This window comes from Balaenoptera borealis, assembly GCF_965194805.1.
Source record: "Balaenoptera borealis genome assembly, chromosome: 7".
NCBI classification, from domain to species: domain Eukaryota; kingdom Metazoa; phylum Chordata; class Mammalia; order Artiodactyla; family Balaenopteridae; genus Balaenoptera; species Balaenoptera borealis.
The window spans coordinates 57,321,919-57,349,505 of NC_138864.1; the positions used below are offsets into that span (position 1 = coordinate 57,321,919).

Sequence of the window (27,587 nt, forward strand, 5' to 3'; positions counted from 1 at the left end):
TGAAAGAAGTAAGTATCACCAGTCCCAGATGGAGTTCCTGTGAATTCGACTAAGTCTTCCAAGACTGTTTGACAATTCCTCTCGCAGATGTTTTTAATCTTGGATTGAGAGCCCAAGCATTACCTGGATGCATGAAAAAGGCTACTTTGGAAGTGATGGCGGGAAAGGAATCAGGATTTTGACTCTGGCTCTTCATTTTAATTGGTCTTGGTGACATCGGTATCTGTCAGCCAACACCCACTCTTTGGTGATTATCTCTGTAGGATGCATAAGAAAGAATGTGGGTCAAAGGGATCATTTGTAGACTATGGTAAGAAGGAAATCAAACATGGTTATATAGTCCCTAAAGGTATCCAACAGTAAAGTTTTACATACAACAAGGGAATTAAAAGAAGCGTGGATTAGCTTCTTTTAATAAGGGTAGACTTGGAAGTAGTATGCCATCCTTCTAGATGACAGAGCAGAGGACATCTCATCCTGACATGGCCCAAATATTACAGACAACTTAGAGTTTGAGGGACTACTGGGAAATTATTATCAGAAAAAAAATCTTGGCATAACCACAAATAGTGAGTTGTCTATTACTGCAGCCTGGAGTTTAGATGCAATGTAAAAGTTCAAGAAAAAAGATGATTTTAGGTTCAATGATGTTTGTTTTGTAGGCAACAAACAGCAAATAAATAGTCATTTACCTCTTTACTATTGGGTAATTTGAGAAGTGCATTTCCAAAGACAGAGGAAATGATCAGTAGACTTTTCATTCATACCATGGAAGTTTTTTGTTAGCATCTTCCAAATCTCATTTGGCAACAGTCAAATATATTCTCAGCAGAATGCAAATGTGCAAAAATCCAAAAAGGATTTGCTTCCCATGGGCGCGTGGAAATTTCACAAGGCAAGTGTGAAATTTAAGTGGCAAATTTCAAAACTGTCAAAATTGCTTTCCTTTCCTTTTCCAGGTAATTAAGAGTCATTAAAACCAATTATAAGCGAAGAATTATTTACCAAGAATCTCTCTCTCTCCCCTCCTTCTCTGTTCCCCCTCCCCAGGCTCTCTCACTGTCTCCTTCTCATTCTCTTTTTTATTCCAGACACTTTCCATTTACAGCCCTAGAGAAATAAATATTTCAGAGAGGAATTCCATGCTTTTTTTGGAGGAAAAATTCCCCAAGAGTTCAGTAACGCTCTATAGAGACAGTTAGTGCTGGGAGGCCTTCCCTGCTATATTTAAAACAATATTATCAGGCACGCCAATTAAAACCCTTGTGGGACTGGGTGTGGTGGTGGAAGCAACTTCAGGTCACTACCGAATACAGAGAAAAATGTTCAAAGCAAATCTCTAAATGAAAAACATGAAATTGGGTCTCTTTTCCTCCCATTTTAATAGAAAGGATGGTTCATTCTTATATCCACTCTGCTGTTGATATAACCTTAAAATTTTGGCAACATGTCTCAGAAAAACTGACCACATCCCCGCCTTTTATTCCATGAAAGATGGGGAAATGCTGATTGCTGATCTGGTTACGTTTCTGAGGAGATGGAGAGAAGGTTCATGAACCTTAGCATTATTATAGTTCTCAAGGCAAGATTGTTCCAAGAACAAGTTTGGATAGAGGGAAAGTACAGTGATTTTCCATTTTAGAACTCTATTCTCTAAGTTTCTGTATGACTGACCACCCAGAATAATAAAGTATTGTTATAGTATAAATGGTGGCATTCAAATATTTATGAATCAGTGTAATTTAATAACAGGGCTAGTAAAGTAATTTGATATTAAAGAGAAAGAGAAAAACTATTATATTTCCATAATTATAAGCCACACTTGTTTTCACATTTCTACAATTAGTTTTTTTATTTTATTAATTGATGTGTACCTTTGTAGTGAGTTTTTTTTTGAAAAGGTGTTAGTAAATCAGTGATGCTTTTTCATGCTATCCTCGATTTGAAAAAGTACATTATTTGCTCTAAAAATGATATTGTTTAATTTTCTGTGGATTTTTATTACTCTGTCTCTCATATCTATAACCAAAAAGCCCAAGTGAAAATCAAATGGTAGCTATTACATGATTATATTTGGAAGACTCTCAACTAAAACACACACACACACAATTATGAAGAAGTATGTCATCTTCTTCAAACATCAAAGACAGCTACCACCCAACACTTCACATTATGAAAGTAGGCCTTGGGCCAGTGTGTTAGTTCGTTTGGGCTGTTATAAAAGAATACCATAGACTGGATGGCTCATAAACAAGAAAAATTTATTTCTCACACTTCTGGAGGCTAGAAAGTCTGAGATCAAAGCACTGGCAGATTTGGTGTCTGGTGAGGGCCGGCTTCCTGGTTTACAGACGGCTGCCTTCTCTCTGTAACCTCACGTGGTGAAAGAGGGTAAGAGAGCTCTCTGAGGCCTCTTTTTTTAAGGGCACTAATCTCATTCATGAGGGCTCTGCCCTCATGATCTAATCACCTCCCAGAGACCCCACTGCCAAATACCATCACATTAGGTATCTGAATTTAACATATGAATCTTGGAGGCATGAAAGCATTTGGTCTGTAGCAGTCAGTGAGAGCCAAATTACTGTTTGGAACCACATATAGTCTAAGTCTAAGGAGTTAAATATCTTCAAACTATGCTGTGTTGTTCCATCCCAAATGTTTCCCTTCTACCCTGATATAAAGGTAGTTGTAGAGAATGTTTAAGATAGTATGAGATAGTCACTTATATAGCCCACTAGACAGCTTCTCCATTGAAGCAACATTGAAATCAGAAAGGACAGGTGGGAAGGTGGGAGGGTATGGGATTCATATCTTACTTTTTATAGGTTGAAGTTCATCATTATGTATGTGAATTTTCAGCCTTTATAATTTCCTCTCTGAGGGGCTCATATACACAAAGTGAGTCAGTAGTAAATAGCTGCTTAAAGCTGAGTTATCTTCCTATCTGGAATTCTCTCGCTACCCCGTGTAATCCCATAACACTGTTGGAGTAACCAAGTCCAAGTCTATACTTAATAGATAACATCATTTTCCATTTGACCCAAACTTTGCCAGGTACAGTACCTAATTTGGACTAAGTGTAACAAAAATATATTTATATATTTTTTGATTAAAGTCTTAAGTTGGATTTTGATATGCATGGGAGAAAACGGACGAATAAAGCATACTCATTTCTAAAGAGTGTGAGATGATACACTGGACTCTTGAACAAAAGTTCTATGGGTAAGGGGTTGGTTGGGGGGTAGGAAGAAGACATTTGATCTCCCAAGCAGCCTTGGAAAATTATTCATAAAGTCACTCTTCACTGTAAAAAATCTAGTCAATATTTGTTGCTACTGAAAAAGAATTGCAGTTCCTGAACTCCTTCTTTTACTTCCTGAACCTTTTTTTTTTTTTTTTTGAGATCTATAACACTATCCTTATAAATTGGGTAAATCTCAAAAAGTTGGGCTGAAATCTTCTTAATATAGGGGTGAATTTGGATCAGACTTTAAGTGTTTCAAGGAAGTGTGGAATAAACCACCCTTAAAGATTTTTAGAGTAGGGGGAAAAAAGCCTATTGTTCAAACGACTACACGTGCGTGGAAAAGGAGAAACATCATAAACACAATTGCTTGAAATAGCTGAATTGCATCCTCAACCATCTTAAATGTAGATAGAAACCAAGAAGTATTGCAAGTAAATATCTTCACCAAGGATGCCAGCATTCTCCCTCTCACATGTGGGTTTTCGAATCAGTTGTGCATAGAAAATACTGAAGCTGAAAGATCTCACTTGGGAGTGGGGAAGAAAGTCGTTGGAAAGAATAGTTTGGGAGGACAGAAAAGATGCTTTCAGTTGGTCCTTCCTTTCAAAAGTTCTGTATCTATTTCTTTAATTAAATTATGTACATATAACATCCACCCACATGCACACACAAATAGAAACCTCAAATAAAAGACTTTACGAGAGTCTATTTGCCATAGACTCATTGTAATCTTTATATATCTTAGATGACCTTTTAATATCTACCTCTTCTCCCTATACTTTTAAGCACAGATTCAGATATAGTTCAGGTCTCTGAGCTTTCCCATGGAGATGCAATTCCTCTGCCAGCTAAGTCTGAGGCACTTGACAATGGAACACTCCTGACTAAATATTAGTACTCATTCTCCTCAATTTGACTACAGACACTTAGTGAGGTAATAACCAGCTCCCAAACAGGTACTTAAGCTAGTTGTTTGACTTCCACAAAGATAAAATCTTGAAAATATAAACAGATCTTTAGAACCTGGCCCAGTCTCAAATGAGAAAAGTGTACCTGGCTCGTAATGTTTTTTCTAGCATCTGACAGAAGGGACACATAAGTCCCACCATGTCTAAATTATCTTGTCAGGATTTCACACAGACAGTGGAAACTTTTCAACATTGTACCTCATAAAATTGTAACCAGGCTGATAAATCTGTTTACTTTCCCCCAAATGTGTCCTGGTTTTCATAACACAGACATTTTGTAAGTGTGCTAAGGAATGGCAACACCCCCATCTGAATCACAGTCTTCATGTCTTCTCTGCCAAGAAACTTGTTTTGTGAATTTTCAACTTCTGTTTTTCCACCACTGAAAGCTAACCATGAGACCTGGTTTGAAGGCAGTTTTGGCAATTTTTTCAAATGGACTTACTCTGATAGTTGAAAGTGACCTCAGGGAATGATTAATACCTTGTCGGGGTTGATGACATAAATCTGCTCCAGTGTGCCTGATGCAAGTTCTCTCAGAAGGAATGTTAGCAGCTATATTGCTGTGGAAACTTGGTGACACTGAGCAGACTACACCAGACATAAAATCTTCAAAAAGCATAACTACTTAACCTGGACTTGAATTTATGTTTACTCGACTTGTTACCAATGAAACGCAGTGAACTATTTTCCCTAGAAGTTGCGTAACGTGTTGCAATACTATCAAGAAGAAAATCCTTCTCCTTAGAGTTGCAAATGTGCTAACAAAAAGAGAATGAGTGATTTCCTGATGATTTTCATTTCTTGGGTCCCTTAAGCAAGTTCTTCTCTTCGGAGGGAAGGGTGGTACAGTGAGGGTAAGGGGTGGTGGGGCAAAGCAGGTATCAAAAAATCTGTCCTTAAATGTGTGTCTACAAAGGACACTGAAACAAAATAATAGGTTCTGGTCAAAGTGCTTGTGGGGGCAATCTTTAACACGGTTCAAAGAACGATTTTATGGGAGCCTCGTATGTACATAAATCAACTAATAGAAAGTCAATTCAGGGCTCCCACCTCACAGACTAAATAAATTATGAGTTAGGAAACATTTATGTTTATGCTGAAACTACTTGCTTATCATAGTGGTTAAGAATGTGACCTCCAGAGCCAAGCCATGGGGTCAAAACCCTAAGTGACCACAGGCATGTTAACCTCTCTGTGCCTTACTTTCCTCAACTGTAAAGTGAAGATACCAATAGTACTTACTTTCATAGGGTTATCATGAAGATTAAATGACTTAATTTTTTAAATAAAACGTGGAAGAGTAGCTAGCAAATGTTCAATCATAATTATTTTAGATTTATATGAGTGGTTTTATCAACATCAAACGTGAACTGAGTGTGAACATACTCATGTGGTGAGTGTTGAATTTACACAGCTGATTTCACACTTGACTGTTCAAAGACTAGTCTCACTATTCTGCCATGGTATATGCATACATGTGGTTAAACTTTCAGCCAATGAGGTGCAAGAGCCCTAATAGGGTGGGGATTAGAAATTTTGAGATGGAAGAGATTTTAGTTGTAATCCAATCTGATTTTCCAGGGTAGGAAGCCAAGGTCCACAGAAATTAAGTGTCTTTCCCAAGGAAACATAAATTATTGTCAAAGCTAAGGCTTGAATTCAGGTCTCTGACTTTGTGTACATGTAGAAAACTGAAATAGACAGTTCACAATTTTTTTGATAGTGTGTTTCAGTCATTGTTATGTAAAGATAACTTAGATACTAATTGGTATGGGAACAATTATATAATTAAATCTTTTGATTCCTGTCAAAGACTCACCATTAAACATGACTGATATTTAGTAATCGCAATGAAATGATTAACATTTTGAATACTTATTTAAAATAGAAAAAAAACTGACATATTCATACTGTAAATACTGCTAGTGTAAAGTGTAACATACAGTACAAGGTATAGACAGCATATAAAAATACAACTATGTATGATGAAGAAGAGAAAAAAATACTTTCACTTTTCATCATGCTGATGACACGTTTTCTCATTTAGTGCTTATAACGATCTCACAAGTAGTTGTTACTGAACTTATTTTATGAATAAGCAAACTGAGGATCAAGGTTATTTAGGTAGTTTTGCCCAGGATTACACAATTAGTGAGTGGCCCAAATGAATTCAAAGCCAGACCTCTGGCACCAAACCCCACACTATTTCCAACATACTGGATGAGTTTATTCCATATGTATTTACTCAGTCTTTGCTTTGCCTTCTGAAAATATAAAAGTGTCTTGGAGAAGATTTCCTTGCATAGCCCAAACCATTTCTAAACAGTAAGTGAAGTTCAACTGGATGATTTCCTTTTTTGCTCAAATTTCTTTACACAAGCAAAGGCTTCAAAATCCTTGCTACTCAAGGATTGAGTAGTAGTAGTTTCAGGCCCCACAGGATGGGCATGACCCAGGAGCTTAGAAATACGGCTTCTCAGCTCCCAGTCCAGACCTACTGAATTGGAATCTGCATTGTAACGAGCTCCCAGATGTTTACAGGCACACTGAACTTTAAAAGCACCAGTCTCAATCACTATACACTTAAAAAAATGCTGCTCAAATACCCATTATTGTTGTTCATAATGGTGGCTACAGAACTGGTGTTTTACAAACTAAAGAGCACTTATTTTTTAACTCAAAGGTTAAATCAGTATGTATCCCCTTTACAGTTTCTTTCCTCCTCAGTTTACCTCAAGCTCTGCACAGCAATTAGAAAGTGTCAATTAAGGAAGTCAGAGGACTTAATATATCTTTGAAAACAATTAAAGGAATTATCAGATCACTGGGGCTTTTACAAGGATTCCAAAACATCTTCCAGGGAACTGAGGAGATAGGAATAATGGAGCACTGAAACACCATCAATCACCTTAATTGCTAACATTTACCAAATTTGAGGGGCAATTTCACACACATCATTGTCTTAATGTTTCAGACAGAGGGGAGAAATGTTAATATAATTGAATAATCCAGAAATTGAGGTATATGACAGATCTTAAAAGCAATGTATTTCAATTAGGAAAATGTCTTTTTAAAATTGCTGCTTGAATCAAGTGTTTTACAGGTCATATAGTTTGTTTTTCACAGTATTTCTATGAGCTAAACTTGTTTTTCTCATTTTTCAATACAAAAATGAAGACCAAAGAAGTTGAGAAAATTAATAATACTCTGAGTAGCTATTACAACATTTTAATCTGGCTGTCTGCAAGCTCATGCTTTTTCTGTTTTAATGAATTTAGTTCAGAGGGGTTTTTTATAAAGCATTTAATTACAACATTTTTTTACACTCAATATATTTGAAGCCTGCCACATTACCCAATAGAAATGATTTTAGCTATTATTCTGATCACTCAGTTTACAATCTGATAATGCATTTGAGTATTCCATACCGATGACTAAATATACTGCAGAAAGGTAGTGTTGAATTACAAGTATATGGATATACCATATTCTATGATAGGTACCCTTCCAAACTATTTTCTGTGATAAACTTGTCTTTCCTTCCTGTTTTAGGTGTTATCTATCTTTTACAATTAGTGACTTTCATTTATGCTTCTGTTGACCTTAAATAAGTAGACTGCCAGATATTGCTTCAGCAAAGACGGGTTTACTAGATATCAGAAGAGAATTGCAATTTGGGGTCTTGCAACACAAGGTGAGTCACGTGCAAGTCCCCCTACAGCAAGGGAAGGAGAATGCTTTTATAGAGGGAAAAAGGAAGTTGGGAGGGCTATAGCAAACATAGAGTCCATGGCTTTTCATTGGCTGAGTCCTTGCCAGGAAAAAAGATGAGTCTCTTACTGGACTCTGCTATCGTGGCACGGCATGAGAGTCCCCCTTTCTGGTCTCCCAACTCTATTTAATTGAAGTTTCTGTTTATTAATTTTTTACACTTCTTTCCCTTTTATATTTTGCACGATTTCATCACAGAATTTATCTGATTTAAAAGAAAATGTGGAGATAGAGTGACAGTTCCTCAAATCACCCCGGTCGCTCCTTTAATCTCTGTAATTCACATAGACTAAATGTTATTGGAACCAAACTTACAGTGTTAACTATGGCTCAGCCATTTTCTATTCAAACTGGGCATAAACTACCAATGCAGCTGGGAATCCCACAGGACTTTTGGAGGCAGATTATTTTTCTCTATTCTGTGGCTCTAAAGGTCTCATGCTGGTGCTGTGTGGAATTAATTGGGAAATGCATAAGAGAAGGCAAGCCTGTCATGCACTTTCCATAAAAATGTAGAACAATGAGTTACTATGTATGTTGTATTAAATTTGTGGCATAAAAATAAAATAATAGTGGTTGGTAACTACAATATATGTTTATACTTACGTTGGTTGAGATTTCTATGAATAAATATTTTAAAATTCCTTGGTAAGATATAATTTGGGGAACAAGTGGGAAATAATAAAAACATACACTTTAAAAAATAACATTTCTTTTCCTCTGTCATTGGCAACTTACTCACCATACACCAAAGGGAAAAAGAATATTGTCCAAGCTTCCAGAAAGAAGTTCCTAAATAATGACTGTGTTCTACCATACCATAGCAATTTTCAATAAATTTTTATGAGAAAATTTAAGAGATTATACAAATGTGTGATTTAATCGTCAAAACTGATTCCAAGTGTGATTTGAAAGAAGTTTAAGAATGGTGAAATGAATAATATAACTTATAGGAAGATAAGCAGAATAAGCAGAAAATGGAAGGAGAAGAGGGAGAATTAGGGTCATCAGGAGAAGCCCTCTTTGAATGACATTTACATAAATACTTGAGGGATGAGGAGTCTGCCATGAGGAACAGGGGTTGGTGTATTGGATGGAAGGATGAGAGAGTATAGAAAGAGAAAACAAGGGGCCTGGTCCTGAGTCTACAGGATCTCTGACACTTAAAGTCTGGTTCAAGAAATAACTTGAAAAGTAGAAAAGTAATGAGAACACAGAGTGGTATGAGGAAAATATGGAGACCTGTTGACAAAGAAAATAAGATTGTAAAATCCCACCAAGAGATCATTTAAGTTAAGGTTGTGTCTCTTAGAATTTGAACATGGAGTAGTGGGGGATATGAATGCAGAATCCAGAGGAAGATGATGGACAAGTGTCAAGTGAGAAGGTAGACACTATAGGGGTAGGCAACACTTTTGTGATTTAAAAAAAGCGCATTTGGTGGGTACGAGAATTGGGGAAAGTAGTACTGGTAAAAAACAGAACATTAACTGGAAGAGGGTATGGAATAAGAGGGCTTATGAGTTATTTTTATTTTGAGTTTACTTTTCCAACTTTATTCTTTTTCAGAACAAAATTGTTTTGATTATTTGGGGGTCCCTTGAGATTCCATAGGAATTTTAGGATGGGGTTTTCTATTTTTGCCAAAAATGTCATTGGGATTTTGATACAGACTGCATTGAATCCATAGATCGCTTTGGGTAATACTGTCATCTTAACAATATTAAGTCCTAGCACCATTTGTTGAAAAGAGTGAGTTTATTTTTAGTAAGAATTTTAAACTACGTTTGAATGCTAATTCATTCATTCAATCAAACTTTCCTAATTTATCAAATATTTATTAAGTAACTACTAAGTGGCAGGCATTATTTTAAGTGATGGCAATTAGAACCAAGACAATTCAGCAAAGGTTGGTGACGTGTTAGGAGGGTATTGCAATAATCAAGATTGTAGGTCAGATCACACTGGCAGCAGTGGAAGAGGTGAGAAGTGATTAGATTCTGAAACTCTTGAATATAAAGAGGACTTGCTGATGGAGCAAAGGTGGAGTGTGAAAGAATGAGGGGAGCCAAGGTTGACCCCAAATCGTTTAGCCTGTTAAACTGGTAAGAAGGAGTTCCCTCAAGATGCTCTCAGTGGACATGATTTTTGAGGAAAGATCATCAATATGGGGAAAAGATACCAGTTATATATGAGAAACACAGGAGCTGGAGAATTAAAGGAAAGGTGCTATATATACACGGTAGGATAGTAAGAGAGTGAGCTTGCTCTAAAACATTGTGATTGTGTACCCATTTGAGGTTGTGGTTGTGCATCGATAAGTGATACCAACTTGCCCATGTGTGATCATTTCCATTACTGTCCAGCTATGCACATTCAGTAAAGCAGAATATGGATGTTTGGGCTCATCTAGGACTGGATTGTGAATAGTCAAGTGTGACAGAGGGAGAAAAAGGCAGTGAGCTGAGGAAATTTTCCAATGAGGGTCTATAATGATGAGCTATAACAGGGAAGTGAGGAGAACCAAAATATCAACAACACATTCATTTGATAATCATTAATGCATGTGAGCCTATTACCAAAGATTAGCTTTGACAAATGTGCATACAAATAAGCATATTTATAAAGTTTCTGGTAATATCTGTGTCTAAATTGGTGAGCCTAGATATTATTATGGAAGGCAACTGTAAAATCAAATATACTGGCAAAGTTCAAGCTCATTTTCATTTACTCTTTGTGATGAGTGGACTTAATAGGAACTTCCTACAGAAATAAATTGTCATCAAGTATAAATAGAACATAATTTTTGAATTTGTGAATGGTTCTTTGCTAATATTATTTAGTCCTTTCATTCTCATATGTAAACTTAATTTAGTGATTAATTGAAATGTGTGAGAAAAATAAATAAAGTATATCATAAAGGGAAAAAAAAAAGAAATGTATGAGGACAGCATGTGTTGCCTTGGCAGCTCTGTAGGATTTACATGCTACTTCTAGACAGCTGTATCAAATGTGGATTTAATCAGAACTCCTTATCCTCTGCTTCCAAGAAAATGCTATGGGAAATTAGGCTTTCCTAGTTTCAGGGTTTGTTTGGCAGAAAGAATTAGGCTTTATATTTTGTTGAAGAATCAGGCTTCAACATTTCATTGTATGAGGCCTTTCCCTAAGTCGGTTACCTAAGTGACACAGCTAAATCTAATGAGTTATATTCATCAGACAGAGAGCAAACAGGTCTTGTAACTTCCTCAGGACTAGATAGAAAGCATGATGGGTACGTTTGGATAAAGACACATATCCCATAATCATTAAAACTTTACCAGAAGTAGATTATGAAGATCTAGATACTAGTTCACTTCTCTCCTAGGATCATTAGTACTAATTAATTAAATCAAGGAAAAGATTACCATCATATAATTGGTAATTCTATGGAATAGATTAGGTTTGTGTCAAATTTCCCGACATCTTATCTGGTTCCAAGTCTGTAATGCCATGAGTTCTCCTCTGTTCACGCAAGAAATATCATGGAGTATAAGTATGATAAGAAACATATTTTCTTTAAATATTTTTGCTTAATATGGAGGTATTAGACTGGTTCTTTATTTTGGAAGCAGTCAACTAACACCATTCTTGGGCATCAAGCATATTTAAGGAAGAGGGATATTTGGGTTTAAATAATTAAATTCAGGTTGTGGACTTTCAATAATATCTGTGTGTGGAGATCAAGCATTCTCCATCACAGAAAGCAAGTATAAAATTGGATAAAATAGCAAAAGAAAAAAAATTATTTCAAGTATCTCAGGATATTTCAAAGTGACCAAAGACATACAACAAAATGAGATGTGTATACTCTTGAAAAACTGCTACTACACTGGGGAAAACCAATGGCAATTATCTGGCCTTTTGCCTGGGTATGCTTCCAATCTCACCCCACTCCAATACTCCAGCTCAAGTGGTAATATTTGCAGCTTTGAGTGATGAGTGATGGTTGATTCAGTTCAAGGTTGACAACAAAAATCATCAGTTTTACTGGAAAAACTGGTGGACTCATTCAAGAGCAGGGATAAAAGGTTAATAAACAAAACTGCGCTCCCCTAGTATGGGCAATGAACAACTAGAATTTGAAATAAAAACACAATTCCATTTACATTAGCACCAAAAGAACTTATGTATGTATCTAAAAACTTATATACAGGATCTATATGAGAAAAACTAGAAAACCTGATGAAATAAATCAAAGAAAATCTAAATAAATGGAGAAATATTCTATACAGTGAGTCCCCTACATATGAACGAGTTCCATTCCGAGAGCGCGTTCGTAAGTCCAGTTTGTTCATAAGTCCAACAAAGTTAGCCTACGTACCCAACTAACACAATTGGCTACACAGTACTATACTGTAATAGATGTATAATAGTTTTCACACAAATAATACATAAAAAACAAACACAAAAAATAAAGAAAACATTTTAAATCTTAGAGTACAGAACCTTGAAAAGTATAGTAGTACCAGCTACATCACTGCTGCTTTTACATTTGCTTCCAGATATTCGGGGCTTGAAATAAAGATACTGCTCTACTGTACTCTATACAGTACTGTACAGTAAAGTACACAAAAGCACAACCACTTGTAGAGAATGCACACACGTGACAATGCACGCCAGACACATGAACTAACTTAGGTGATTCAACATGTGAACGCATGTTCGCATCTTTGAGAGTTCACAACTTGAAGGTTCGTACGTAGGGGACTTAATGTATTTATGAATAGACTCACTGTTAAGACGCCAATTCTTCCCAGATTGACCTATAGATTCAATGCAATCCCAATCAAAATCCCAACCAGTTACTTTGTGGTTATCAACAAACTCATTTTAAAGTTTATATGGAAAGGCAGCAGACCCAGAATAGCTAACACAATATTGCAGAACAAAGTCAGAGGACTGACACTACCCACTTCAAGAACTATTATATAAAAAACCCAAAACAGAGCTACCATATGATCCTGCAATCCCACCCCTGGGCATATATCCAGAGAAAACCATATTCAAAAAGATACATAAACCCCCATGTTCACTGCAGCACTATTTATAACGGCCAACACATGGAAGCAACCTAAATGTCCACCAACAGAGGAATGGATAAAGAAGATGTGGCACATATATACAATGGAATATTACTCAGCCATAAAAAGAATGAAATATGCCATTTGCAGCAACATGGATGGACCTAGATATTATCACCCTAAGTAAGCCAGACAAAGACAAATTTCATGTAATACCGCTTATATGTGGAATCTAAAAAAATGATACAAATGAATTTATATACAAAACAGAAATAGACCCACAGACAGAAAATAAACTTATGGTTACCAAATAGGAAAGTGGGGAGAGATAAATTAGGAGTTTGGGATTAACATAAACACACTACTGTATATAAAATAGATAACCACACCAGAAAACTGCTAGAGCTAATTAATGAATATGGTAAAGTTGCAGGATACAAAATTATTGCACAGAAATCTCTTGCATTCCTATACACTAATGATGAAAAATCTGAAAGAGAAATTATGGAAACACGCCCATTTACCATTGCAACAAAAAGAATAAAATACCTAGGAATAAACCTACCTAGGGAGACAAAAGACCTGTATGCAGAAGACTATAAGACACTGATGAAAGAAATTAAAGATGATACCAACAGATGGAGAGATATACCATGTTCTTGGATTGGAAGAATCAACATTGTGAAAATGACTATACTACCCAAAGCAATCTACAGATTCAATGCAATCCCTATCAAATTACCAATGGCATTTTTTACGGAGCTAGAACAAATCATCTTAAAATTTGTATGGAGACACAAAAGACCCTGAATAGCCAAAGCAGTCTTGAGGGAAAAAAATGGAGCTGGAGGAATCAGACTCCCTGACTTCAGACTATACTACAAAGCTACAGTAATTAAGACAATATGGTACTGGCACAAAAACAGAAACATAGATCAATGGAACAAGATAGAAAGCCCAGAGATTAACCCACGCACCTATGGTCAACTAACCTATGACAAAGGAGGCAAAGATATACAATGGAGAAAAGACAGTCTCTTCAATAAGTGGTGCTGGGAAAACTGGACAGCTACATGTAAAAGAATGAAATTAGAATACTCCCTAACACCATACACAAAAATAAACTCAAAATGGATTAGAGACCTAAATGTAAGACCGGACACTATAAAACTCTTAGAGGAAAACATAGGAAGAACACTCTTTGACATAAATCACAGCAAGATCTTTTTTGATCCACCTCCTAGAGTAATGGAAATAAAAAACAAAAATAAACAAATGGGACCTAATGAAACTTCAAAGCTTTTGCACAGCAAAGGAAACCATAAACAAGACGAAAAGACAACCCTCAGAATGGGAGAAAATATTTGCAAACGAATCAACGGACAAAGGATTAATCTCCAAAATATATAAACAGCTCATTTAGCTCAATATTAAAGAAACAAACACCCCAATCCAAAAATGGGCAGAAGACCTAAATAGACATTTCTCCAAAGAAGACATACAGACGGCCACGAAGCACATGAAAAGATGCTCAACATCACTAATTATTAGAGAAATGCAAATCAAAACTACAATGAGGTATCACCTCACACCAGTTAGAATGGGCATCATCAGAAAATCTACAAACAACAAATGCTGGAGAGGGTGTGGAGAAAAGGGAACCCTCTTGTACTGTTGGTGGGAATGTAAATTGATACAGCCACTATGGAGAACAGTATGGAGGTTCCTTAAAAAACTAAAAATAGAATTACCATATGACCCAGCAATCCCACTACTGGGCATATACCCAGAGAAAACCGTAATTCAAAAAGACACATGCACCTGAATGTTCACTGCAGCACTATTTACAATAGCCAGGTCATGAAAGCAACCTAAATGCCCATCAACAGACGAATGGATAAAGAAGATGTGGTACATATATACAATGGAATATTACTCAGCCATAAAAAGGAACGAAATTGAGTCATTTGTTGAGACGTGGATGGATCTAGAGACTGTCATACAGAGTGAAGTACGTCAGAAAGAGAAAAACAAATATCGTATATTAATGCATGTATGTGGAACCTAGAAAAATGGTACATATGAGCCGGTTTGCAGGGCAGAAGTTGAGACACAGATGTAGAGAACGGACATATGGACACCAAGGGGGGGAAAACTGCAGTGGGGTGGGGATGGTGGTGTGCTGAATTGGGCGATTGGGATTGACATGTATACACTGATGTGTATAAAATTGATGACTAATAAGAACCTGCAGTATAAAAAAACAAACAACTAATACTAAACTTTCATTGGGTTATTTGTATGGAAATATGTTAATATAAATGTTTCAGACATTACATGAAATTTCTAAAAATCTTATATGTTCTGGTATAATGTTGTAAGTCATAATCCTAGTTATTACTTTAAAATGTATATCTCAGAAATAACTAATTTTCTTGTCAACTGCATTATTATGAACTTTCATCAAATCTTTAACTGTGGTCATTTTTAAGTCTTTTGTCATTTACAGACAGTTCTGGGTGTACTCTGAGGCTTTTGCAAATATGTTCCTATAAAAGGGTTTCATCTTCAAGAAATTCAAGGAAAAGACTCTGACAAGTACAGGTTTCAGGTAACTGACTGTACTGCTGAACTGAATGAATAAGCATCTTCAGAACTCTAGTGAAAAACTGATGAACTCATAAAACTGCTAACAAAAGATCAATATAAAAAAAATTAATTACATGGAACTGAGTGAACTGATGAGGATGAGTATAATTTTTGTGACTTTTTGTCTGAATTAAAAAAAAAAAAATCCCACAAGGACTCAGAGGCAAAGAATATACAAATCAATTTTCACTGCAAAGTAAAGGAGCTGTTACAGTGGAGGATTACTGGACTGAATGTCAATATTATGACATAGTATGAGTGTGTTTCATGTTTGGTAATTGCAATCATTGTTGCTTTTGTTGTGGTCATCCATGTACAATGCTTGGTGTCAGTCTATTTATCTCTTGTAAAAATAAAATACAGTGTGTGTGTGTGAAAAAAAAAAAAAAAAAAAGATAACCAGCAAGGACCTATAGTGTATAGCACAGGGGACTATGCTTAGTATTTTGAAATAACCTATAAGGGAAAAGAATCTAAAAAGATACACACATACATATACATATATACATACTGTGTGTGTGTGTATGTATGTATGTGTGTGTGTGTGTGTGTGTGTGTATATATATAACTGAATCACTTTGCTGTACACCTGAAACTAACACAATATTGTAAATCAACTATAGTTCAATAAAAATACCAATCAATCAATCAATACTATTATAAAGCTACAGAAGACAAGACAATGTCATATTTAGGAAAGACTAGACAAATAGATCAATGGGAAGGGTAGAAAGCACAGAAATAGACACATACAAATATAGTCAGCTAATCTTTGACAAAAGAGCAAAGGCAATTCCAAGAAAAGACAGTCTTTTCAACAAATGGTGCTGGAACCGTTGGACATCCATATAAAAAAATCTAGAAACATACATGTTTTGAAAAAATTGACTCAAATGGATCTTAAACTGAAATATAAAATGCAAAGTATAAAACTTCTGGAAGATAAGACAAGACAAAAATCTAGGTGACCATGGGTTTGGTGATGAGTTTTAGATAGAACACAAAAAGCACAATCTATGGAAGAAAATTTTTATAACTTGATTTTCTTAAAGTTAAAAACTTTTGCTCGCTGTTAAGTGAAGAGACGAGTCACAGACTGAGAGAAATCATTTGCAAAATATATGTTAGATACAGGACTTGTGTCCAAAATATAAAGAACTCTTAAAACCCAACGATATATAAACAACCAACCCAGTTAAAAGTGGGCAAAATATCAAAGACACTTCAGCAAAGAAGGCATATAAGTGTATGAAAAGATGTTCCACAGCACATGTCATTAAAAACCTACAAATTTAAATAACAATGAGATACTACTACACATCTATTGGGATGGTAAAAATCCAAAACACTTATAATACCAAATGCTAGTGAGGACGCTGAGCAACAGGAGCACTCATTCATTGCTGGTGGGAATGCAAAATGGTACAACTACTTTGGAAGACACTTTGGCAGTTTCTTACAAAGCTAAACATAGTCTTTCCATATGATCCAACAATTGTGCTCTTACATATTTAGCCAGTTGAGTTGAAAATTTATGTCCACACAAACACCTGTACATGAATGTTTATAGCAATTTTATTCATAGTTACCCAAAACTGAAAGCAACCAAGATGTTCTACTATAGGTGAATGGGTAAACAGACTGTAGTGCATTCATAAATAGAATATTGCTTAGCAATAAAAAGAAGTGAGCTATCAAGCAATGAAAAGATACATAGTAATTTCAAATGCATACTGCTGAGTGAAAGAAGCCAATCTAAAAATGCCACATACTGTATGATTTCAATGAAATGATATTTTGGAAGAGACTAAGTTATATAGACAGTTTTTACTGTCTTTTTTAAAAAACATGACCAGTTTTACAGATTTTTTTAAATCAGTGGCAGTCAACAGTCCACAGGGAGGGAGGATAGGGATGAACAGGTAAAGCACAAGTGATTTTTAGAGTGGTTAAATTAACCTGTATAAAACTCTAATGGCAAATATACGTTATTATGAATTTGTCAAACTCCACAGAACTTAACAATACAAAGAGAGATCTTAAAGTAAACTATGGATTTTAGCTAATAATAATATGTCAGTATTTGCTCTTAATTATAACCAATGGACCACACTAATGCAAGCTGTTGATAATCAGGGAAACTGTGAGTGGGGATTGTTTTGAGGAATTGGGGTTGGGTGTATGGAATTCTCTGTACTATCCACTCAATTTTTCTGTAAATCCAAAACAGTACTTAAAAATGAAATCTATTTATTATTTATAAAAGCCCAATAACCATCAGAAAAATAAAACAGAATCCAGTAACTACCACGTATTATTTATCATGCCAATTTGCAAGCAAAATTACCAGACATGTAAATAACAGTATGGTGTGACTTACACTTGGAGAAAAAATAAAAAGCCATCAATAGAAGTTGACTTTGAGTGGGCACAATATTGGATTTAGTAGACAAAAAAACTTCAAAAAAGGAATTATAAATATGTTCATAGAATTAAGAACATATATCCAAAGTATTAAAGGAACAATGAGTCAACAAATAGAGAATCTTCATTAAGAAATGGAAAGTATTAAAAACAGCCCAATGGAAAATTTAGAGCTGAAAAGTACAATAAATTAATGGAAAATTCATTCAATGGGCTCAATAGATCTGAAATATCAGAAGGAAGAATCAGTGAATCTGAAAGTAGACTAACAGACATTATTCAATGCAATAGGACAGAAAAAGGTTTAAAAAATGAGTAATGCTTCAGAGATCTGTGGGACAATATCAGTCTTTCTAAAACATGTGTAATTGGTTTACAGGAAGAGAGGCTGAGAGAGAAAGGGGAATAAAAACTATGTGGAAAAAGGAATGGCCCCCAAATCTGGTGAAAAACATTAACTTGTTGCTTTTAATAATTTTTCTTTGTCTTTAACTTCTGTCAATTTGATTACTATGTGTCTCAGCGTGTTTCTCCTTGGGTTTATCCTGCCTGGGACTCTCTGCGCTTCCTGGACTTGGGTGGCTATTTCCTTTCCCATGTTAGGGAAGTTTTCAACTATAATCTCTTCAAATATTTTCTCGGGTCCTTTCTTTCTCTCTTCTCCTTCTGGGACCCCTATAATGCAAATGTTGGTGCGTTTAATGTTGTCCCAGAGGTCTCTTAGGCTGTCTTCATTTCTTTTCATTCTTTTTTCTGTATTCTGTTCTGTGGCAGTGAATTCCACCATTCTGTCTTCCAGGTCACTTATCCATTCTTCTGCCTCAGTTATTCTGCTATTGATTCCTTCTAGGGTATTTTTCATTTCAGTTATTGTATTGTTCATCTCTGTTTGTTTGTTCTTTAATTCTTCCAGGTCTTTTTTAAACAGTTCTTGCATCTTCTCGATCTTTGCCTCCATTCTTTTTCCGAGGTCCTGGATCTTCTTCACTATCATTATTCTGAATTCTTTTTCTGGAAGGTTGCCTATCTCCACTTCATTTAGTTGTTTTTCTGGGGTTTTATCTTGTTCCTTCATCTGGTACATAGCCCTCTGCCTTTTCATCTTGTCTGTCTTTCTGTGAGTGTGGTTTTTGTTCCACAGGCTGCAGGATTGTAGTTCTTCTTGCTTCTGCTTTCTACCCTCTGGTGGATGAGGCTATCTAAGAGGCTTGTGCAAGCTTCCTGATGGGAGGGACTGGTGGTGGGTAGAGCTGGGTGTTGCTCTGGTGGGCAGAGCTCAGTAAAACTTTAATCCACTTGTCTGCTGATGGGTGGGGCTGAGTTCCCTCCCTGTTGGTTGTTTGGCCTGAGGCAACCCAGCAGTGGATCCTACAGGCCCTTTGGTGGGGCTAATGGAGGACTCCAGGAGGGCTCACACCAAGGAGTACTTCCCAGAACTTCTGCTGCCAGTGTCCTTGTCCTCACGGTGAGCCACAGATGCCCCCTGCCTCTGCAGGAGACCCTCCAACACTAGCAGGTAGGTCTGGTTCAGTCTCCTATGGGGTCACTTCCCCCTGGATCCTGGTGCACACACTACTTTGTGTGTGCCCTCCAAGAGTGGAGTCTCTGTTTCCTCTAGACCTGTTGAAGTCCTGCAATCAAATCCCGCTAGCCTTCAAAGTCTGATTCTCTGGGAATGACTCCTCTTGTTGCCAGACCCCAGATTGGGAAGCCTGACGTGGGGCTCAGGACCTTCCCTCCAGTGGGTGGACTTCTGTGGTACAATTGTTTTCCAGTTTGTGAGTCACCCACCCAGTGGTTATGGGATTTGATTTTATTGTGATTGTGCCCCTCTTACCATCTCACTGCGGCTTCTCCTTTGTCTTTGGATGTGGGGTATCTTTTTTTGGTGAGTTCCAGTGTCTTCCTGTCAATGATTGCTCAGCAGTTAGTGGTGATTCCAGTGCTCTCACAAGAGGGAGTGAGCGCATGTCTTTCTACTCCGCCATCTTGAACCAATCTCTCTCTCCTGGAAATCTTAAACTTAGACAATCTTTTCATCATCTTTAGACCAGCACCGTGCCTCCTAAGTGAATGGCCCACTTCCTTGTGTCTTTCACACAGCTGAATACAAATCCAGTCACCAATTCTATTAGCATGACAGCATCAGCATTTCAACATTTATTTGTACGATCAAAGGCTCAAATTGGAAGAACTGCAGGTTCCATATGAAACTAATATCCCCTTGAAGGAGCTGCTGGAAAGATCTGATCCAATTATAACAGAAGTCAAATTCCCAGGATTTTCACAGTAGCTAGATTGTCCTTCAAGTCAGGAGCCAAATACAACCCTCTTGCTTTGGCAACACCATCACTTGGACTGTCTGTCTTTTGCTCTGAGACAGCATGGACTATTGAACTGCCTGAAGATCTGGGGACTGCACGTGTGAAATAGTTTTAGTAGCACTTATGGGTATTGGGACTGCGAAAAAGATTCAGTATTTAAAACTGGAAAGCAATGTAGTTTAACCCCGAACAATTCATATTCCAGCTGCTTTCTGTAATGTTGAGTAAGTCATGCAAACAAAAAGATAGTCTATATATTCAGCATTATTATTCTGAATGCAATGGGGCAATGAAAAATGATTACTCACCACAGACCAACTGATTTTTTGCATCTCTGGTGGGGAGAACGAGAGAATGCCTTTCTGGGGAACAAACTGTGTGTCATCAAAATATATATATATTTGATGTATTATTTTCACAAAACAAGAACTTCAAATTCTGTCAAAATAGGGTGAGAAAGAACTATATATTAAAACCATTGAGAAACATTCTTGAAAGATTCAGATATTGAGTTTAGACAGAGAAAGAATGATTTCCAGTTTCATTTCTTCCATTGCCTCTGCAAGAATCTTTACTTTGTAGGAATACAGCCTCTTCCCTTTAGGTTCTCCTCTGTGACCAAAGATAATTGAGACTTTTCTGACTTAGGGTATATACCATATGCCTTGCTTTGTCTACTTTAAAGTGCATGCACTATATTACACCTATGAAATGTTTTCTTAGTTTAATTTGAGAGAAATAGGAAGAAGAAATTAGAGAATTAAGCTTACATTCACAGTCAGAGAACTCAAGAGTCACCTGGGTCCCAGAAGTCCCAGAAAGGGGTTGACTAGGATATGTAGGGAATCATTCTGTCCTTTGAAAAATATTCATTTTTCATAATTAGAAGCCATAGAGATAAACTAAAGGAAGCTAGCACCCTGAGAAATATAGGAGGCATCTTGGTATGTGTGTGTTATTTTTGTACCAAGTCCTCACTGGTCAAATCACACTGCTCAGAAAAAGTGAGATTTTTGAAGTTATAAGGTCCCAGAATGTAAACTTAGGTTATTATATTCCTGCCATGTTTAATTCTGACCAAGACATATTTTCCTTACTTCCTTTCTCCACTCATCTTCCGTTTTCTACCAATAGGATCTAGTTTCCTAGTTTTTATATTACAACAGCCCTCTTCCCCAGCCAAAATTCAAGAAAGGAAGGAGAGATTAGGTGGAGGAGGTCAACATAGGAAAGGAGAAAATATAGGCACAGGAGATGGAGGTCCCCTTTGACAAATGTGGTCTAATTGTTGGCTTCCAGTGTAGCATAAATAGGCTGGGACATGAATCAAAAGGCTGGAAGACTTATTCCAGGATGCCACCAGCATTCTGGAATTTATAATTTTTAGGAATGCCTTCAGCTGGCAAATTCTATTATCTTATTATTCAATCTCTTTATATTACTCACTTTCTTCTCATTCTTCATTTTTTATTGAGGATCTGAAATATGGTTACTTTAAGCAAACATCTCTGATTTACATTAGTTTCAGGCCACTAACTTAAGTTATTATTCCTTGGATTCAGAAATGATTACAGAAAAGGTTTTTATTTTTCCATGGACACAACACTCATTCAGTTTCTCATTAATTCAGAAAGCATTCTTTGCTTACTATACATAAGGCACTATAGGATACAAAGATGAATAAAATCCAAACTCAATCTTTTAGCAGCTCTGACCCTGGTGACAGAGTCAGGGAAAAAACAAACAAACAAACAAAAAAAAAAACCAAGCAAGCAAAACCATTGTGATAATCAGTGGTGTGCTAGTAAAGTTAAACGTCCTGCTCTCTAGGGGGCAGGGGGAAGAGGCAATCACCAGTTTGTGGAGTTTGCCGATTTCCATGGTGTAAATACTCCCACCATGATCAATTTCAAGATACCAGCGTGATATCACTGAATATAGAACTGGGAAGAGATGCATACAACTGGTTCTTACCAGCTGGCTCCAGCACACCCCTGAATCACAGAAGAGATGTTCCATAATACTACAGGTTCCCAGTATAAGTAGTTAGAAGACAGATATCTGACTCTGTGATAGGTCAGGGAAAGAGTGCAAAACAGGGAATCCTGGAGTTGAGATTTAAAGGATAAGTAGGTATCAGTCAAGTGGGCAAACTAGAGAAAAGTGTTGTAGGCAGAGAGAATGGCACGTGCAAAGTAAGGAAGAGTTGACTTCTAGAAAAGAGGAAAGATTTTCTTAAAAGGGTATATATAGTAGGCTTCGAGAGCCCAGAGAAAAAATTGAGGATGTTATGTAGGGACTCACATAACTATAAAATCCAGCCATTTGAGAATGTAACAAATAGCTCGTGGGCTGTAAGAAACTAGGCAACTGACTCGATTTGGTCCATGGGCCCTAGTTTGCTGACCTCTGTTCTAGAAGAAGGTCGAGACTACAGGCAAATTACTTTAAAGCCTCTTTTCTACAGAGTGGGTGTGTTTTTCCCATTCTCTTAAAATATATAACAGAGCCAACAAGTCCGCTTAACAGATTTCTGGAAATAGCATTTTGTTTGGCTTGACCCAACACTCCCTGATCCAGCAGGACTAAGGAGTACTGGTGAGTAACATCAAGTGCATACAATTCTCCTCATTCATTTTATAACCGAAATACACATCACTGCACACTGGGTGATGTGATACTCTTACTAAGTTAGGGAGGAGAATGTAGTTCAGGAATTATTTAAATCAATATTTAAGTACATTGGTGTACTTAAACAATCACCTTTATGTAAAGTGGGGAATATAGGAAAACTCAGATTCTTTAATATGACTAGTTCAGTTTAAGAACAGTGAAGTGCTTGGTACAATGTGGAACAAAGACACCCATTGACGTCAATCTTTCCTGAACAAAATCTTGGAGGCTAATATTTTCCTGGTTTTAGCATTTAAAAAAAGATATAAAAGCTATACTCTCAAAGTATCTGACAGCAGCCTCCCCTTATAAGTAAACAGAGGCATATTGAGCCAGAAAGTAAGGAAGTATTCAGATCTAGTTGGGCACATGTCAAAAGGGCACAGGATTTAAGCCAAAAAGGTTCCTAATGGTCAAAAGTGGAACAATTTGAGTAAAAAAAATATTATTGGATTATAACCACAGCATAAAACAAAAATCCGTAGGTTTATAAAAATTGAACAACTAAACAAATGAAAGAGAAGAGGCAGCTGTTCCTTACAGAAGAATAGCAATAATAAACATACAAGAGATGAAGCAGATAAAATAATCACCATTGGAACACTATAATAATTACTGCGAGCAAAATCTACCAATGGATGGTAAAATTAGCGGGTAAAACTTGGGGAGAAAGAAGGTTTTTGCATAGTCTCAAAGTATCTCCACCAAGATATTATTAATTACAAAGACAAAACCTGGCAGACACCCCCTTAACCAAGTGATCAAGGTTAACATTACCAGAAGTAAGACATGTCAACATATTGTGCCCCTCACATGGTACACTTAGATTGCACCACTTCTGTGCTATTCTTGCCTCAATCTAATTATGAGAAAAAACATCAAACAAAACCAAACTGAGGGACATTCCACCTGACAAGTATTCTTCAAATATGCCAAGGGCATGAGAGACAAGGAAAGACTGATGAACTGACAGACTTAGGAAACATGGCAACTAAATACAATGTGGTATTTTGGATTGGATCCCGGAACAAGAGAAGGATATTAGTTGAAAAAAAAAAAAAAAACCCACACCAAAAACTGGTCTATACTATAGTCTGTAGTTTTATTAATGTACATTACCAGTGTTAATTTCTTGGTTTTGTTAATTATATTACAGTTATTCAAGATATTAACATTATGGAATCTGGGTGAAGGGTATACTAAACTCTCTACACTATTTTTTAAACTTTTCTAAGGTCTAAAATAATTTCAAAATAAAAAGGTTAAAAAAGGAGAGAGAGACGCTGAATTAACATTTTTTATTTATGAGATAGTTCCTTTTGCTGGGTCCTATTTGGGTTTTTCCCACTGATTTGGGTTTTTCATTTCCAGGAAAGATCATGGCTTAATTATACAGGAGGGTATATTGGAATTGAAATTTATACTCATTAAACCCATTCTTCAGCCTGCTTAAGGCAGAGATTAGAGCATCTAATGTGCACAAGTGTACTTCTAGGCCAGAGCTAATTTTATAAGATCCCAGGAATTATCCAATGGAGAAATGTAATTATCCTCATTTAATATTCAGTGATATTGAGTCATTAAAATGGAAGCCCCATGAAGACAGGAATTTTTGTCTTGTTTACTGCTATATCTTTAGCCTCTAACATATTTCATGGCATATGTTATGGAGTCAATAAATATTTTGAAATAAATAAATGAATCAATGAGGCTTAAAGAGATTAAGCAATTTATCTACATTGCTGGAAAATGGAAAGCAGGATTTTTACCCTAGAAATGTCTGATTTTGAGAATAAACTCTTACCCCACTACACTAGACAACATAGGTCTTCAGATCTTAAAAGTCAGAATAATTGCAATACATTTTTGTGTTCACTGCTCATTTACACCAATCAATCCATAAAAGACATGAGAATCAGGAAATCCAAGGAGTCTGTTAGTCTGACTGCCGCAACACTTGTTTTTTACCCATTTGCTCAAGCAATTAAAAAGTGGAAATATCTAGAAAGAACCTAACAATTTCTCCACAAACCAGCACTGCATGTCAGGGTGATAACAAGAATATATTCTGAGAAATGGCATACAAAGCACTACCACAGTGGTATGGCTTCTACTTTAAACAGTAGTAGGACATTGCTGATGGTTTTGGCTAAATTTGATTCACCTTCTCCAGAGCAGTTTTGTGGAATTTTCTCCAAGCATTTGGCTGAGTTTATTTGAATTTGTCTCAAAGGTTAAACTTGAATAATATTTTCATTTCTTTACCACAGAATGTGACAATTAATTTAAATCACATCTCATATTTTAGCATTGTAGCACCTTTGGGACTAGATTTTATTTCTGTGTTACTGTGGAAAAGCTTCTACTGCAAATTGAGGGCCTGGGTAATGCAGTAGAAAGAGCTCAAGACTGAAAGTCAGAAAAAAGAGTTCTACGGCTTGGTTCCACTGCTAACTAGCTGTGCGATCTCCAGCAAGTGATTCAAACATATGTGCAACTCAGTGTTTGCACCTCTAAAATGGAAACAAGAATTTCTTGGCCTTTTTACACAAGGTTGCTTTAAAAATAAAATGATGATATATATTTGGATATGTCTTACAAATTTTAAAGCACTATGCCTATTTTTTAAAAGTGAGAACTCAGAAAAATAGCATATTTGTAAAAGGAAGTAATTGCAAATCCTTTTCTAAAGTATCTTCTATGTTTTTAACTTGTGAATGATTTGCTTGATATAGCTTTTCTTTTTTTCCAGTTGAACTATTTAAATTTTTTCTTTCTGCACTAAATTTTTATCATCAGTATTTATAATTTTTGGAAAATTTATATAATCCTCTAGCCCGTGAACTGTTCCTAAATGATTATTACTTAAGAATAGCAGGACAATGTCTCTAATTAGAACCTTTTTCTTTTTTATTAAAGGACATAGCCTTTTAAGATTGTACGAAAGGTTATATCTTTTTTAAAAAGGTATCTAATTAAAGATTAATCTCTAGATAATAATTAGGCTATTTTAACCATCCCACAAGCTAATTGAAGAGTAAGGACACAGTTGATCACCAGTATGCATTAACTACTACCAAAAAAAAAAAAAAAAGAGAGAGAGAGTTAGAGAAAGAATGAAACAAAAGCAAAATTCTTATTATTCAAACTAGTCATTCATCTGAGTTGATTAGTTGATTCAACTTCTTAAAAATATTCCATTGGTGAGTATCATGAAGATAAGTGTAAGTCAGATGTCTCAGATTCAAATGCCATCACAGGATAGGCAATATGAATGAGTAAAGCAGATGTGAATAAAGTAAACTGGATCAGGGAGACTACAGTGAAGGCTGGGGAATCCTTGCTGCCACTGAGGAATGCACTCAAACTGAGCCTTTAAAGTTCTTTGATCCTTCAAAAGAAGTTGAGAATTGGATTTTCAGTGAAATCTTAAATCAGTTACAACTGATTTGAATCTTTATAACACTGTATGTGCCAAAGAAATGGTCCACAGAGCCACTGGTTTGGGACCTCTGTTATTTTTTTCGTCACTATTGAACCATTGCCTGGGATCATGAATATGTTATTTAGATAGTCATTTTAGACTTTAGAGTTATTTAAAGTGATAGATTAGAGAGTCATTTCAAGAACCTAAAAAAGCCATAATATTGGAATCCAGCATCACTGGCGTTAGAAAAGGGGGCTCTGCTTTACAAAAAGGCTCGCCTTAGGAAAATAAATACATAGGGAGTTATTCTGCCACATTTAAAATAAAACTAAACCTACGAAATGCAACAACAATGCATAACCCTTACAGTTTACAGACGCTGCATACCTCCATTTCTCCACACTCAGAGGCTCTTAGAATTTAATTACCTAACACTAAACAATAAATTAAAGGTAAGTGAATAAACCTCACATTGGTAAATCCATATAACATTCCTCTACCAACTATCAAAGTCCCTCAACTCTCATTGACTCAAATAATTAGCTTTGACTGAAAATAAAAAGTGAACAGCTGTATCTTCTGACTCTGGAGTGTCTGGCACACCTTGACAGTGTTTGTCCATCAAATAGATAGAAATCTAATGGCAATTTTCCAAGTCAAGTGACTGCCACTTCCCACTTCTCATATCTTGTCTCGTTCCTGAAAGAGCTACCAAGACTTCCAGTGTTGAAGGTATGGTGCCTCTTCCAAACCTCTCCTTTTATTTTTTTTTTATTTTTATTTTTTTTTAATTTTCATTTTTATTTATTTATTTGTTTATTTTTTGGCTGTGTTGGGTCCTTGTTTCTGTGCGAGGGCTTTCTCCAGTTGCGGCAAGCGGGGGCCACTCTTCATCGCCGTGCTCGGGCCTCTCACTATCGTGGCCTCTCCTGTTGCGGAGCACAGGCTCCAGACGCGCAGGCTCAGCAGCTGTGGCTCACGGGCCTAGTTGCTCCGCGGCATGTGGGATCCTCCCAGACCAGGGCTCGAACCCGTGTC

General features: G+C 36.3%; 1 long non-coding RNA gene across 1 annotated transcript in view; it reads right to left on the reverse strand.

Moving 5' to 3' along the window:
• The window catches only part of LOC309631796, an 80,465-nt gene that overhangs the window by 32,656 nt on the left and 20,222 nt on the right, over positions 1 to 27,587 (reverse strand). The window contains exon 2 of the long non-coding RNA XR_014246553.1: positions 1 to 27,301. This exon is cut by the window's left edge and continues 32,656 nt beyond it. This is a non-coding gene — a long non-coding RNA (uncharacterized lncRNA). The remainder of the gene's footprint in view (positions 27,302 to 27,587) is intronic.